We start from the raw sequence: 13,975 nt of genomic DNA, 5'->3' as shown, positions 1-13,975 counted from the left end.
ACACAACATAGGTATAAATCTTAAAAAGAAGAGAGAACAAGGAGGATGCCTATATGGTCTGGAAGGTACCAGGGACTACAGTTTAAAGTTGTTAGAGTTCCAGCATTGGGAGAACTCTGAGTTCTGAAACCTTTATTGAATTCAACATTAACTCTTTCTCTCTTTTTTGATGCTGCCCAACCTGCTGGGTTTCCCCAGCAATTTCATTTTGTATTTTAGACTTACATCATCCACAGTATTTTGCTTCCATTTGAAATTTCCCTTTTTGTTTAAACCTCACCTTGGTCTGTCGCAGCAATTTTTTCAATTACTTTTTTTTTTAACCACTTAACTGCTACAATTCAATTCGACTTAGTAAACCAGATCAAAAAAGGAGAGCCAATTCCAGGGTTTTCTTGGCGTGGAAGACAATGGGATTTTCTTATCTATTAAGCTTGAGCAAAATAATCAAAAAGATGACAGCTAAACCATACACACAACATGGGTAATAACCTTAAGGTTAGAGGAGGACGAGTGTGTTTACACCAGCTGAACAGTACCAGCTGTTGTAGTTTAAAGCTTTTTTTAGAGTGCTTGAGTTGTGCGAGTGAAGCCTGAGTGCCAATAGTTTAGTTATTGTCCTGTTCCCTCAGGAAGAACAAAGCTGGCAGGCAACTTTGATTGCTTATTGAACAATGTTTTTTTGTTCTGGGTATTAAGTTGAGATATGGGCAGAGAGTGTCTTCAGCTTCTTGCCGACAAAGCCATTTCTTTCTTGTCTCTCCTTCAATGCTCAGAAACAGTGGTTAATAAAGTTCCATTGGTATATTCCTTTCCAAGCTGGATGCTTCAGAGAAAAAACATTCTCTCATCTTAATGTGGTCACTTCCAGAAAGGTGTGAATCAGTTGGGAGAGATAGACCTGAGTTAGAACGTCCTTTTGTAATCGTGCTTATTTCAGCTCAGGCTAATTCTTGTTTGCTGATGATCTCAGGTGATAACAGCAGTATTTGTCCTTTTTAAAATCATTTTTATTCCATGAGAGGTCTCAGGTATTAAAATTAAACGATGACGTTTGATACTAATAGACCATGTTTACCATTATCATTACAATACTCATTTGTACAGAATCAAAATTCCTTTGACACCCCATTCCAAACTATAACCTCTTTTATCTCAAAGATCAAAGCCAGTAACACGATCCCACAAGCTCTCTCCAAGCCACTCACCATCCTGACTTGAAAAATACTATTATTCCTTCATTGTCAGTGGTTTAAAATCCTGGAATGCACTTTCACCCACATTGAATAGGTGCTCCTACATCCCAGGAGTACAAGCCTGGGAAGGTGCAGAAAAGATTCGCAAGGATGTTGCCAGGGTTGGAGGATTGAGCTATAGGGAGAGGTTGAATAGGCTGGGACTATTTTTGTGGTGTGTCAGAAGCTGAGGGGAGACCTTATGGAGGTTTGTAAAATTGTGAGGGACATGGATGGGATGAATAGCCAAGGTCTTTTTTTCAGGGTAGAGTCCAGAACTAGAAGGCATAGGTTTAGGGTGAGAGGGGAAAGATTTAAACAGGAGCTAATGGGCAACATTTTCATGCAGAGAGTGGTACGTGTATAGAATGATTTGCCAGAGAAATTGATGGAAATGGGTACAATTACAACATTTAAAAGGCATCTGAGTGTATATGAATAGGAAGGGTTTAGAGGGATATGGGCCAAATGCTGGCAAATGGGGCTACATTAATTTAGGGTATCAGGTCAGCATGGAAGAGTTGGACTGAAGGGTCTGTTTTCATGCGGTACAACTCTATGACTCACCTGGAGTACTGCGAGCAGTTTTGGTCTCCTTACTTGAGAAAGGATAGACCGGCATTAGAGGAGGTGCAGAGGAGGTTCACTAGGTTGATTCAGAAGTTGAGGGGATTGGTTTATGAGGAGAGAGTGAGTAAACTGGGATTATATTCACTGGAATTTAGGAGAATGAGGGGGCATCTTACAGAAACATACAAAATTATGAAAAGAAAAGACAAGATAGAAGTAGAGAGGATGTTTCCACTTGCAGGTGAAACTAGGAAAACAGGGCATAGCCTCAAACTTAGGGGGAGCAGATCTAGGACTGAATTGAGAAGGAACTTCTTCACCCAGGGGGTTGTGAATCTATGGGATTCCCTGCCCAGTGAAGGAGTTGAGGCTTCCTCAGTAAATGTTTTTAAAGCTAAAATAGATACTTTTTGAACAGTAAAGGAATTAAGGATTATGGTCAGAGGGTTGGTAAGTGGAGCTGAGGCCCCAAAATGATCAGCAATGATCTTATTTAATGGTGGAGCAGGCTCGAGGGGCCAGATGGCCTACTCCTGCTCCTGGTTCTTCTGGTCTATGTTCTGACTCCACAACTAAGTCGCTCAACAGCACCTTCTCCAGAACAACTTGGAATTGTCCGAATAAATGCCAGTGGACCCATGTTCCTGAAATTATATAAAGATAATTATACAGATTTTTTTTACACTAATACTGAAGAAGTTAAAACACACATGTACTTATATGTGTTTGTATGTTAACTTCATTTGTGACAAACTAAACAAAAGTGTCAGAAAGCAGTCAGTCAATTTGAAGCTTTCCTTCTTTAGGCACGGGCAGAACCAACAATGTTGAACAAAATTAATTTAACAAGCTGCAATTCCATTCAAATAGTTCATATTTGACAAGCTGTAAGCTCAGTGGGGGCAGGGACAAGTTGATCTATCTTGTTAAATCACTGACAAGCTGACAGTTGGGTTGAAAAGCTGGCTGTCAGTCTCCAAAGCTGATGGAGGCTATGTTTGGTCATGCCAGAACCATTGTTTAGAATGCAGATTGCTCAGTCTCCCACTCTTGAGCTCCAAAACATTTGAAAAACCTAGAAATGATTAAGTAATTGCTCACCTTATGATAGCAGTCAATGGCTGATTAAAATGACTGAATTGTAGGAGAATAATTGACTTCAAATAGCAAAGTCACCTGATTGCACAGCTAAAATATCTCAAAGTGCTTGACATCTTTAGCATACAATACTGTAACTTGTATGGAGAATTTTTTCAATCATTTTAAACTCTTATAAAATAATTTTAAAGGTACAGAATTCAATGGCTTGATTTTGTTTTAAAGAAATACCCTCAAAAGTGAGTCATAAATTGAAAGAACATTGCAAAACAAATTTGCTTCTTTGGTTCACTTAATGAATTCGGAATCATGCTCCCACTTAAGGCAAATCCTTTGATTTGCTGCAAGTAATGTGCTTCCTGAAGGTCCAAGTTGGATTTGTGAAAAGCTAAGTAAATAAATTGTCTATCCCAGATCCATCACAGGGTACACATGTTCAAGTTTCAGAACAGCACAGGGATCTGTAAAAAAATACTAAAATCTTTGCTCATTCTTTAATTAATAATTAAGAACAGATGCACATTGAGAAAAAGTTGAAAATCTCCCAAAAAAAAGGGCTACCCTTAACATGCTGTGGAATATTGTAAAATTGTCATCATCCTTAAAAAAATGGAATAAAGAGGATATAGTTTAGAAGAATATGATTGTTGTAGCATATTTGGAATTATTTTTCACATGAAACAAACTAATATACTGAACAAAAGGCAGTTTCACCATCTGCCCCTTGACTCTCTACAGCGTTACAATCTTTGAGTCCCCTACTAGCAATATACCGGCAGTTCACATTGATCAGTAACTGAACTGTACCACCTATTTGAATACTATGGCTACAAGGCTAAGAATTCTGCACTGAGTAACTCACTTGTTAACTCTCCAAAGCTCGTCCACCATCTACAAGGGACACGTTAGCAGTGTGTTGGAGTAGTCCCCGCTCGCTTGGATGAGTGCAGCTCCAACAATACAAGTACAGCTTCACACGAGGACAAAGCAGCAGGTTTGACTGGCACCACACCCACTCCTTTAAATAGCCACTCCCTCTGGCACCAATGCACAGTGGCAGCAATGTGGGTGAGTTACAAGATGCACTGCAATGATCCACTCAGTCTCCTTGAATGGAACCTTGCAATTCCACACCCTCTTCCACCAAGACAGAAGATCGTCACCTTCCAAGCCACACACCCATTGAACTTGGAAGTATATTGCCGTTCCTTCAGAAGGTTCAAAATCCTGGGACTCTATTCCGAACAGCAATGTATGTGTACAGTTAAGAAGAAGACGTGACGAAATGGTAATGTCAATGGTAATGGGTTCAAATCCCACAATGGAATTTAAATTAAATTAATAATTCTGGAATATAAACCTAATATCAGTAATGAAGGCCATGGAACTATCATCAATTGCTGTAAGAATCCTTGCGGTCATCTTCGGGGAAGGAAATCTGCTATCCTTGCTGCCTTAAAGTGACAGTGGATCCACGGTAATGTTTTTGTAGAATCCCCACCGTGTGGAAGCAACTGCCCACCCAGAGATCTGACTACCCAGACCTCCCCCACCTCGACTCTATAACTCTGCATTTTCATGGCTAATCCATCTAACCACCTGATGAACGAGCTCCGAAAGCTAGTGCTTCCAAATAAATCTGTTGGGCTATAACCTGGTGTTGATTTTTAACTTTGTACACCCCAGTCCAACACCGGCACCTCCAAATCATGACCACCTAACCTGCACATCCCTGAACACTATGAACAATTTAGCATGGCCAGTCCAGCTAACCTGCACATCTTTGGACTGTGGGAAGAAACCAGAGCACCCAGAGGAAACCCATGCAGACAATGTGCAAACCTCAGACAGATAGCTGCAAGAATTGAACCCAAGACCCTGATGCTGTGAGGTAGTTGTGTTAACCACTGAGCCACCATGCTTCCCAATGTGAGTGACTTTTAACTGTCCTCTGAAATGAGGCTGATTGGGAAAGGGAAATGAATCCTGAACATGTCGGCATCTCTCATATCCTTTGAAAAAATAAGAATTTTTAAAAATGGACTGCAGCAGTTCAAGAGGTCATGTCATTGATATAACTGCTAGGAAGACAATCTGGATCAAGAGCTGTCTGAAATGACTGCTCTTACTGGAAGCTGTAAATAAGAGATTGACTTCACAAACAATGCACAGCAATGACAGGAATTTGAACGTCTTACAGAAAAGCTCGGAGACCATTAACAGAGCATCTGCTCTTATAACTCTGCTGTGTTTAAGCAACAAAGCCTAGTAGCTTTTGCCATCTGGATTGAATAAACACCTGCTAGAGTTCCCAATGCGATCCCCAAGAGACCTATGCAGGCTTCAGTAAATTTTATTTAAGTGTTAGGTTTGTTCATCTAATACAGGACGCATTCGGATAACAGCTCTTTCTGGGGTTGTCACTCAATGTTATTCAAATCTTCCTTGAAACCCTTTAATTTCTTGTCTTTAGAAACTTTGGCTGCATAATGTTGCTGAGGTAAATTCAAATTGATCTTTTGAGAGAAATTAGGGTTATTGAAACAAGCTAAATTGGAACATTAACAGGACAATCTTCTACATGTCAAAAGAAATCAGTCCTGAATTCTCACCAGGTTTTTGCACCGTGGAAGCAGAATTTTGCATAATTTCTTTTGCCATTTTGAATCTAGGAGAGTAACTAATTTAACACTCTGTTAAAATCAGTGCCTATGGGAGGGGGCAGTTGGCAAATGATATTTAAACAAGGTCAGGTTTAGTACAGGTTAAATAGTCAAAGAATTGGTAGTGTGTTGTGAAGACATCTCAAACTCACTGATTTCTAGATTTAACTCGGGTGGAAGAAGAGGAGAACCAAAAGGCAATGACAAAATCAGACCGGGCAATGTACCGGACACCACCATCATCATCCCAGTGCATGTCCTATCCCATTGGCAAGATTGACCCAGCAGAGGTGGCAGCACAGTGACATATAGTCAGGATCGGAGTTGCCCTGAGACTCCTCAACATTGACTCTCGGCCTCTTGAAGTCTCCTGGCATCTGGTCAAATGTGGGCAAGTAAACTTCCTGCTAATGGCCACTTCCCATTCCAACCTTGGCAGATGAATCAGAGCTCCTCCATGTTGACCATCAAGTGGAGGAAACAATGGGTGTGGCAAAGGTGAACCAACAGGTCGGATCTCAGCTCTGCGGTCCTGCCACATTGAATGCTGGTAGACAACTAATCAATGAAAAAGAGGGGGGTGGGTGGATGCCACAAACATGCCCATCTCCAAAGATGTGGGTGCCTCGCATGTCAGTGCAAAGGATAAGGCTGAATGGTTTGCACCCAACTGCAGTCACAAGTGCTGTGTTGTTAATCCATCCCAGCCTCCTCCAACATCACAGCTGCCAGTCTTCAGTGATCACTCATTTCACTGCATGTGACATCAAAAAAAAGCCTGAAGGTGCTGGATATGCAAAGTCTGTGGACTCCTACAACATATTGCAATAGACTTGAAAGCCTGTGCTCCAGAATGATCTGCAGTGCTAGCCAACTTGATCCAGCTACAAAATTGGTATGTGACCCATCAATGTGGAAAATTGCCAACCCAGCCAATTATTGCCCTATCAGTTGACTCCCAATCATCAGCACAATGATTGAAGGCATCATCAGTAGTGCTATAAAGTGGCATTGCTCAGAAATAACCTGCTCAGTTTGGTTCCTGCAAAGATCACTCAGCTCCTGGTCTTATTACAATATGGGTCCAAAATTGACAAAAGAGCTGAATTCTAGAGATGGACATGACTGCCCTCATCATCACCAGGTTTGGCACAAAGGATTCCAGCAAAACTGGAGTCAATGGGAATAAGGAAAAAAATTCAGCTTTCACAGTCATAGCTGACACAAAAGAAGATTATTGTGGCTGGTTGGAGGTTGGTTATCCCAGCTCCAGGACATGTTTACAGGAGTCCCTCAGGATAGTGTCCTAGTCCCAACCATCTTCAATATTTCATCAATGATTTTCTCTCCATCATAAGGTTAGTGGTGGAAATGTTCAGTGATGGTTAGAGTGTTCAGTCCCAGTTGTGATGGCTCAGATACTGAAGCTGCTCATGTCCATATGCTGCCAGAACTGGACAATATCTAGGCTTGAACTGACAAGTGGCAAGTAACATTCAGGCCACAGAAGTACCACTTAATGAGCATCTTCACTAAAAGAGAATCTAAGCATAGACTCTTGATATTCAATAGTATTACCATTGGTGAATACTAATATATACATTCTGGAGGATAGCATTGGCCAGAAAGTACATCGTATTTGGACTGCATTTTAATTGGTGCATTTTAGTCACATTTGGACCATTCTGCATTCAATCATGGCTGGTAAGTTTCCCAACCATATTCTCCTGCCTTTTCCCTGCAACTCTTGATCCATTACAAATCAAGAACCTTTCTACCTCTGTCTTAAAGGTACTCAATCTCCATAGTCTTCTGTGGAAATCACTTCCACCAATTCACCATCCTCTGGATGAAGAAATTCCTCCTCTTCCCAGTTTGGTAGGGTATTCCCTTCATTCTGAGGCTGTGTCCTCTTGCCTTTGCCAATATGGCGGCAGTCAGGTAGGAAGTGTTGGGGCTCCTAGGCCCGTCTGCTCCCGCTCACCTGGCCGGCTGCATCCTTCTTTTTCAAATTTTCTTCACTTACCTTTCATATCAAATTCATTTATCTCTTCTTTCTCTGCAGCTGTGGTAATGGAGGGAGGTTGTGGGGAGGTGCTATGGATTTAAAGTATTAAATTATTGAAAATACTAGCAGCGGATCCGGTCCGTTTCCTCATGACCACGATGGCCGTCAGTGAAGGCCGCATGGTGATTCCATTTCCTTGGGGATTTGGACTGCCCCTCAGTCCTCGGGATTTGGACGGTCTCCTGGCTGTGGCGGTGGCTGGATAGATGGCTTTGAATGGGGCAGCTTGGTGGGTCATCTCTGAAGTCCTTGCGACGGTGACGAGGGGCTCCCTTGGCAGCGGTGGAAGTGTTGTGGATTCGGTCCTTCCTGCTTGCATCTTTGGCGGCATCATTCCCATATCCAATTCAGACACCCAAGAGTCGTGGTGCGAACAACAAAATGGACTTTGTCTTCACTTTGCCTCAATTTTATTTTACATATAATTTCTGTTTTTAAAATGGCACCGGATTGTGGCGACTTATACACTCTTCACTGTATTTTCATAAGTACAAGTGACGATAAATTACTGCACTATATAATCCTACTGGTGGAAACATCTTCTCCACATCCATTCTATCCAGGTCTTTCAGTATTCTGTAAGTTTCAATGAGATCCATGGGTGAATTTTATGATGAGATGTCTATTAAGTGGGCTGCTGTAATTGGATTGTGTCACATTCCATGACTGTTGTTGGAGCTGCACTAATCCAGGGAAGAGGAGAGTATTCCATCATGCTGCAGACTTGTGCTTCGTAAATAGTGCACAGGCTCTGGGGAAACACAAATTGAATTATTCACTGCAGGACTGTCAGTCTCTGACCTGTTCTTCTAGTCACAGCATTTAAATGACTGAGCCAGGTAAATTCTGGATCAGTGGTGCTGGAAGAGCACAGCAATTCAGGCAGCATCCGAAAAGCTTCGAAATCTGCCTGAATTGCTGTGCTCTTCCAGCACCACTGATCCAGAATCTGGTTTCCAGCATCTGCAGTCATTGTTTTTACCTGAGCTAGGTAAATGTCTAGTTAATCATACCACCCAGGATGTTTGTGTTGTGGAATTCAGCACTAGTAATGTCATTGAACATCAACATTCAGGGGTGCTTTGACTGTTCAGACTTCTAAATGCTGTTTTTAGATGGGGTTGGAGAAAATATATTCCTTATGAATGTGAATGCCTGGGAAACCCAGATAGGAAATGAAATTGCTCTCATTTTGATCTCCACGACATGTTCATTTTCCTTACAATATAAACAAAGTCTACTTTGTGTTGATTTCATCCCTATTCAACACTGCAATTTTTTTCTAACTAATGGTAACATGATAAAGCTCAGAGTCAAAGGAGACCACTAGTCAATGTACAACGGTGTAAATCTGCAGAAACATCATGCTTTCTGAATGTGCCAAAAGGTTTTCAAAGGTGCCTCAGAACATCCCTGTCACCGAAAACAAAATGAGAGAAGTGTTAATTGCTACATTGTATTTACTCCCATCAGGGATCATTCTGGTATTTAGTTAATAATATGTAAATTCATTACTTTTTAGACTTGAGACTGACCTACATAATTATTGTAGAGCTTATCTTCCACTCCCTTTGTAATGAAGAGCTATATGTGATTTGCATTGTTTATTGCTTTCTGTATCTGAACTTTCTGTGATTCATGTACAAGATTACCCAGGTTTTTCTTCAGTAACAATGCTCAATCCTGTACCATACAAAAGCATGGTGCTTTTCTATTTTGTTCCTATTCTACTCTACCTGTCACATGTGCAGACTCTTTGCATCCTCCGCTAAGTCTACTTTCCCAGTTCACTTTGAATCAACAGCAAACCTGGATATATTGCACTTGTCCACCCAATGGAGTCATTCAAAACAGATGACAAATCATTGAGTCTTTTCAGATTTTCTGCATTTTAAGATCCTCTTTCTCATTCTTTTGACAGTTTCTTCCTTTAATACTAACTTCTCATTGGCCAAAGTTGAATCATTTTTCCCACGGGGATTTCTTTTTATTCCTTTAGGAAATGAATGATCATTTCAGACTGTCAATAGATTCTTTTAGTGTTTGCCATTACTTGTCTGTGCATAAAACAGAAAATGCCGGAGAAACTCAGCAGGTCTGGCAGCATCTGTGGAGAGAGAAACAGAGTTACACTCCGAGTCTGGGATGACTGTCCTTCAGAACTGAATGGACTGGAAACATCAACAGTGTTTCTCGCTCCATAAAAACTGCCAAACCTGCTGAGTTTCTCCAGCACTTTCTGCTTTTAATTCAGATCCCCAGCATCCACCATAATTTGCTTTCATTTGAGTGTTTAATTAAATCCCTCCCATACCTGATATAATCCTTTTCCCCCAGATCCTTGTTATTCATTGACCTTTCGATGCAGTTGTAAATTATTGGATTGTGCATAACTAGGCTGTATAAATATAGATGAAGTGATAAAGCATTGGCAGAGTATGGGCTGCCCAGTAGGACACACACACAAAAAATACTGGTTAAGATACAAGGTTATTCTTCCATACATTAATGATTTGTTTTAATGTCTTTCCAAGGATCACATTTAGATTCTGCGGATCAAGTTATATTATTTCGAAAGAATGTTAGATCATGTTTTGAACTGCTTCCTTATCGGCACATCAAAAATACTTGTTCCAACTTCATTTGAAATGGTTACAGCGTACAAACAGATATTTACACACAGCAAGTATGATGGAGTCTCATCTGTTAATCAGGGGAAAGCAGCCAACTTGATTTTAATTGGGTTTCCAAGAGGGACTTTGAATACATTTGAAAATAGAATAAGTTACGTCTATGAGTTGAAGATGGCACTTTTGCAGTTGAGAAGACAGCCAAGTCCAAATTGATTTGGTTTCTATAGGTAGTGTTTATATTTCCCAAGAGAGGGCAATAAATTCAAATTAAAAGGTCACAGAGTCATAGAGATGTACAGCACAGAAACAGACCCTTCGGTCCAACCTGTCCATGCCGACCAGATATCCCAACCCAACGTAGTCCCACTTGCCAACACCCGGCCCATATCCCTACAAACCCTTCCTATTCATATACCCATCCAGATGCCTCCACCACTTCCTCTGACAGCTCATTCCATACACGCAGCACCCTCTGCGTGAAAAAGTTGTCTCTTTTATATCTTTCCCCTCTCACCCTAAACCTATGCTCACTAGTTCTGGACTCTCCCACCCCAGGGAAGAGACTTTGTCTATTTAGCCTATCTGTGCCCCTCATGGTTTTATAAACCTCTTTAAGGTCACCCCTCAGCCTCTGACACTCCAGAGAAAACAGCCCTCGCCTATTCAACCTATCCCTATAGCTCAAGTCCTCCAACCCTGGCAACATACTTGTAAATCTTTTCTGAACACTTCCAAGTTTCTCAACATACTTCCGATACAAAGGAAACCAGATCACACGCAATATGCCAAAAGTGGCCTAACCAATGTCCTGTACAGCTGCAACATGACCTCTCAACTCTTGTAATCAATACTCTGGCCAATAAAGGAAAGCATTCTAAAGACTTTCTTCACTATGCTATCTTCTTGCGACTTCACTTTCAAGGAGCTATGAACCTGCACTCCAAGATCTCTTTGTGCAGCCACACCCTCCAGGACCATACCATTAAATGTATAAGTCCTGCCAAGACTTTGGAGGGCTGCATGCAAAAGGGTCAAAATGACCAGCTCTGAGCTGAAGAGGAGTGTAGGTTGGCTGGAATAAATAAATAAATAAATGATTTGGAAGTGCTGGTGTTGGACTTGGGTGTACAAAGTTAAAAATCACACACCTGATTATAGTTCAACAGTTTATTTGGAAGCACTAGCTTTTGGAGTGCTGCTCTTTCATCAGCTCTCCGAAATCTAGTGCTTCCAAATAAACCTGTTGGACTATAACCAGGTGTTCTATGATTTTTAATTAAATAAATAAATATATTTTTATGAATAAAGTACAGGCTGTTCTGCTATAACACGCATTTCATTATCGCGAATTTGCTGTAACGTGATTGATGAATTGGAGACGCTGTTACCACAGTGTGAGATTTTAAAACATGTGTTGGCGATAACGGGATTACATCGCCAACACTTTAAGTGTTGTTTCTTAAGCACATTTTTTCTATAACACGGGGTTGCGCAAGAACGCAACCATCACGTTATAGAAGAACTGACTGTATATTTTTGAAATTTAGAAAAAGGTTCTCCCAGGACTACGTGCTGAGGGATGCCACAGGCGCACTGGGGAAAGACAACTTTGTGGTCTTTCAGCCAAAATTAAATGGGGGTCCATTCAGTTATTGGACAATCGCAGCTCCCCTCCCCCCACCGCACTCCCCTCCCGGTGCCTCAAATATAAATAAATTTAGTCATGTACAAAATGAAGAACTGCCTTTGGTTTGTTTGATGGATAGAGTCAAACTTCAATGTTTGTTTGTTTCTTGATATACTATTGTACAGAACAGATCTGCTTAAGGGACTATGTCATATATAAAAATATTTTTATGAATAAAATATATTTTTGAAACTAAAAAGGGGAATAAATAAAACCAAGTAGGATGAATTTGGGAGCTGGGATGGGCGGGATCTGGGAAAATATCAAACTTGTACTCACGGAAGTTGGAAGGTGCAAAACTGCTGTCAGATGGGATTTGCTGGCTAAACATTGAATGAGAAAAAGGAGTTGGAAACTAGCTTGATGAAGCTCAAAGTTTCAAAGGACTTTGCAGGTGAAATTGGTGTACAGTATACCTGGTAAATGCACTGCTTTGTGGTGTACCTGCTACTTAAGGTATGCAAATTGCCCTGTTTATTCATGTTTAGTTTATCTTGATTTTAGTTTGATTGTTATAGTCGACGTTTTCAAAAGTGAAATCCTGTTAATGGCTTTTTCTTTGGAATTGTTTAATCAATTCAATTGTTTATTTGTTGCTCTCGACAGGGGTCATAACAAATGAAACAAAGAATTGCTTTCATACAGCACATTTTATGACTGCAGGACTTCCTAGAACACTTTGTAATCAAGTACTTTTGGTTGTAATCATTGTTGTAGGGTCCACGGTAGCCAATTTCTGGACAGCACAGTCCCAAGCAGCAACGAGGCTTCTGATTGTGTTCACAAATGAAGCAATTCATACACTGCACTCAGAAGAAAAGACATAATCACCAGTCGGCCTAAATTCAATGGTGTGAGCATAATGATTCCAATCAGTGAACCTCAGAAATGGCTGCAGTTCTGTGCATTCCTGAGAGGACTAGACTGACACTTATCACTTCAAAATATCACACAAGCACAGCAAAGCCTTCATAAGAGGATTGCTGACCAGCATTTCTCTCCTATAGTCTTTCTAGAAGACATCTGGGATTTTGAATGCTGAATTCCACTGCACAAATAATGAGAAAGGTGTTGATGCCTGAACATGACCTCTGGATAATAACACTGACACTGAAACTGCTCTACATTTCAACATGTCAAACATACTTCATACGATTCAGAACAAAAACAATCGCTAGCTGTTAACAAAAGCAAACTTACTAAAGTAGAATTACCTACCAGTCATCGAGGATATTCATTCCTGCTGTTAGGAAACAAGAAAGGGATAGATTTGCTGACATCAAGAGTTTTAAACAAATAGCAGAAGGGTATAAATGTAAATCCCTGATTGACGAAAAATATAAGTGAGTACGGTATCATGTCAGCAACAGTTGATGCATACAGCTTGAGGCTACAGTCTAGCAGGTGTAGTCTGGTTATTTTGATGTTTATAGATATAAAATGGTGTCCTATTTAGCCTGGAGTTACAACATCTGGCATGAAAACATTCTTCTCCCCAAGCTTTGCACAAAAAAACTATTAACAGCTTAATTGTCCCCTGACATGTCACAAGAATACATCTGACAAAAGTGCCTGATAAATGAGGAGAGATACCTGTCCAAGGACCTGATGGTACATGCATCAACACTGCTGTAAGGAAAAGAAAAGTAATTTCAAAAGTTACAATAACTGAAGTTAAGTATTGCAACAGAGAATATTTTCGAGGCTGAAAGCTTACTATAAATGGTTCTGTTGCATTTCTACCTTTTGTGATGAACAAACACCTTAATATGTAATTAAAACTGATACATATTAGAATAGCTGATAGTGTGCATCATAAAGGAAATCTGACAGGTTCTTTGTCCCAGATGTGAAACATTGAACCAGTTGAAGGCTACGGCGAAGGTTGTGTCGGGAGTTTGATGCAAGCTGTACACCTGCAACTCTTAAGTCTCATTTTTTTGGGGGGGCGTTTGCTTAGACTCACTATTATTTTTAAAATGAAAAGAGAAACATCTTGACAAAGTTTTTCATCCTGCACT

This window comes from Chiloscyllium plagiosum, unplaced genomic scaffold, assembly GCF_037043375.1.
Source record: "Chiloscyllium plagiosum isolate Xiang-an unplaced genomic scaffold, Cpla_swu_hap1 HiC_scaffold_8, whole genome shotgun sequence".
In the NCBI taxonomy this organism is placed as follows: Eukaryota; Metazoa; Chordata; class Chondrichthyes; order Orectolobiformes; family Hemiscylliidae; genus Chiloscyllium; species Chiloscyllium plagiosum.
Note: the sequence above shows the minus strand (reverse complement) of the source record.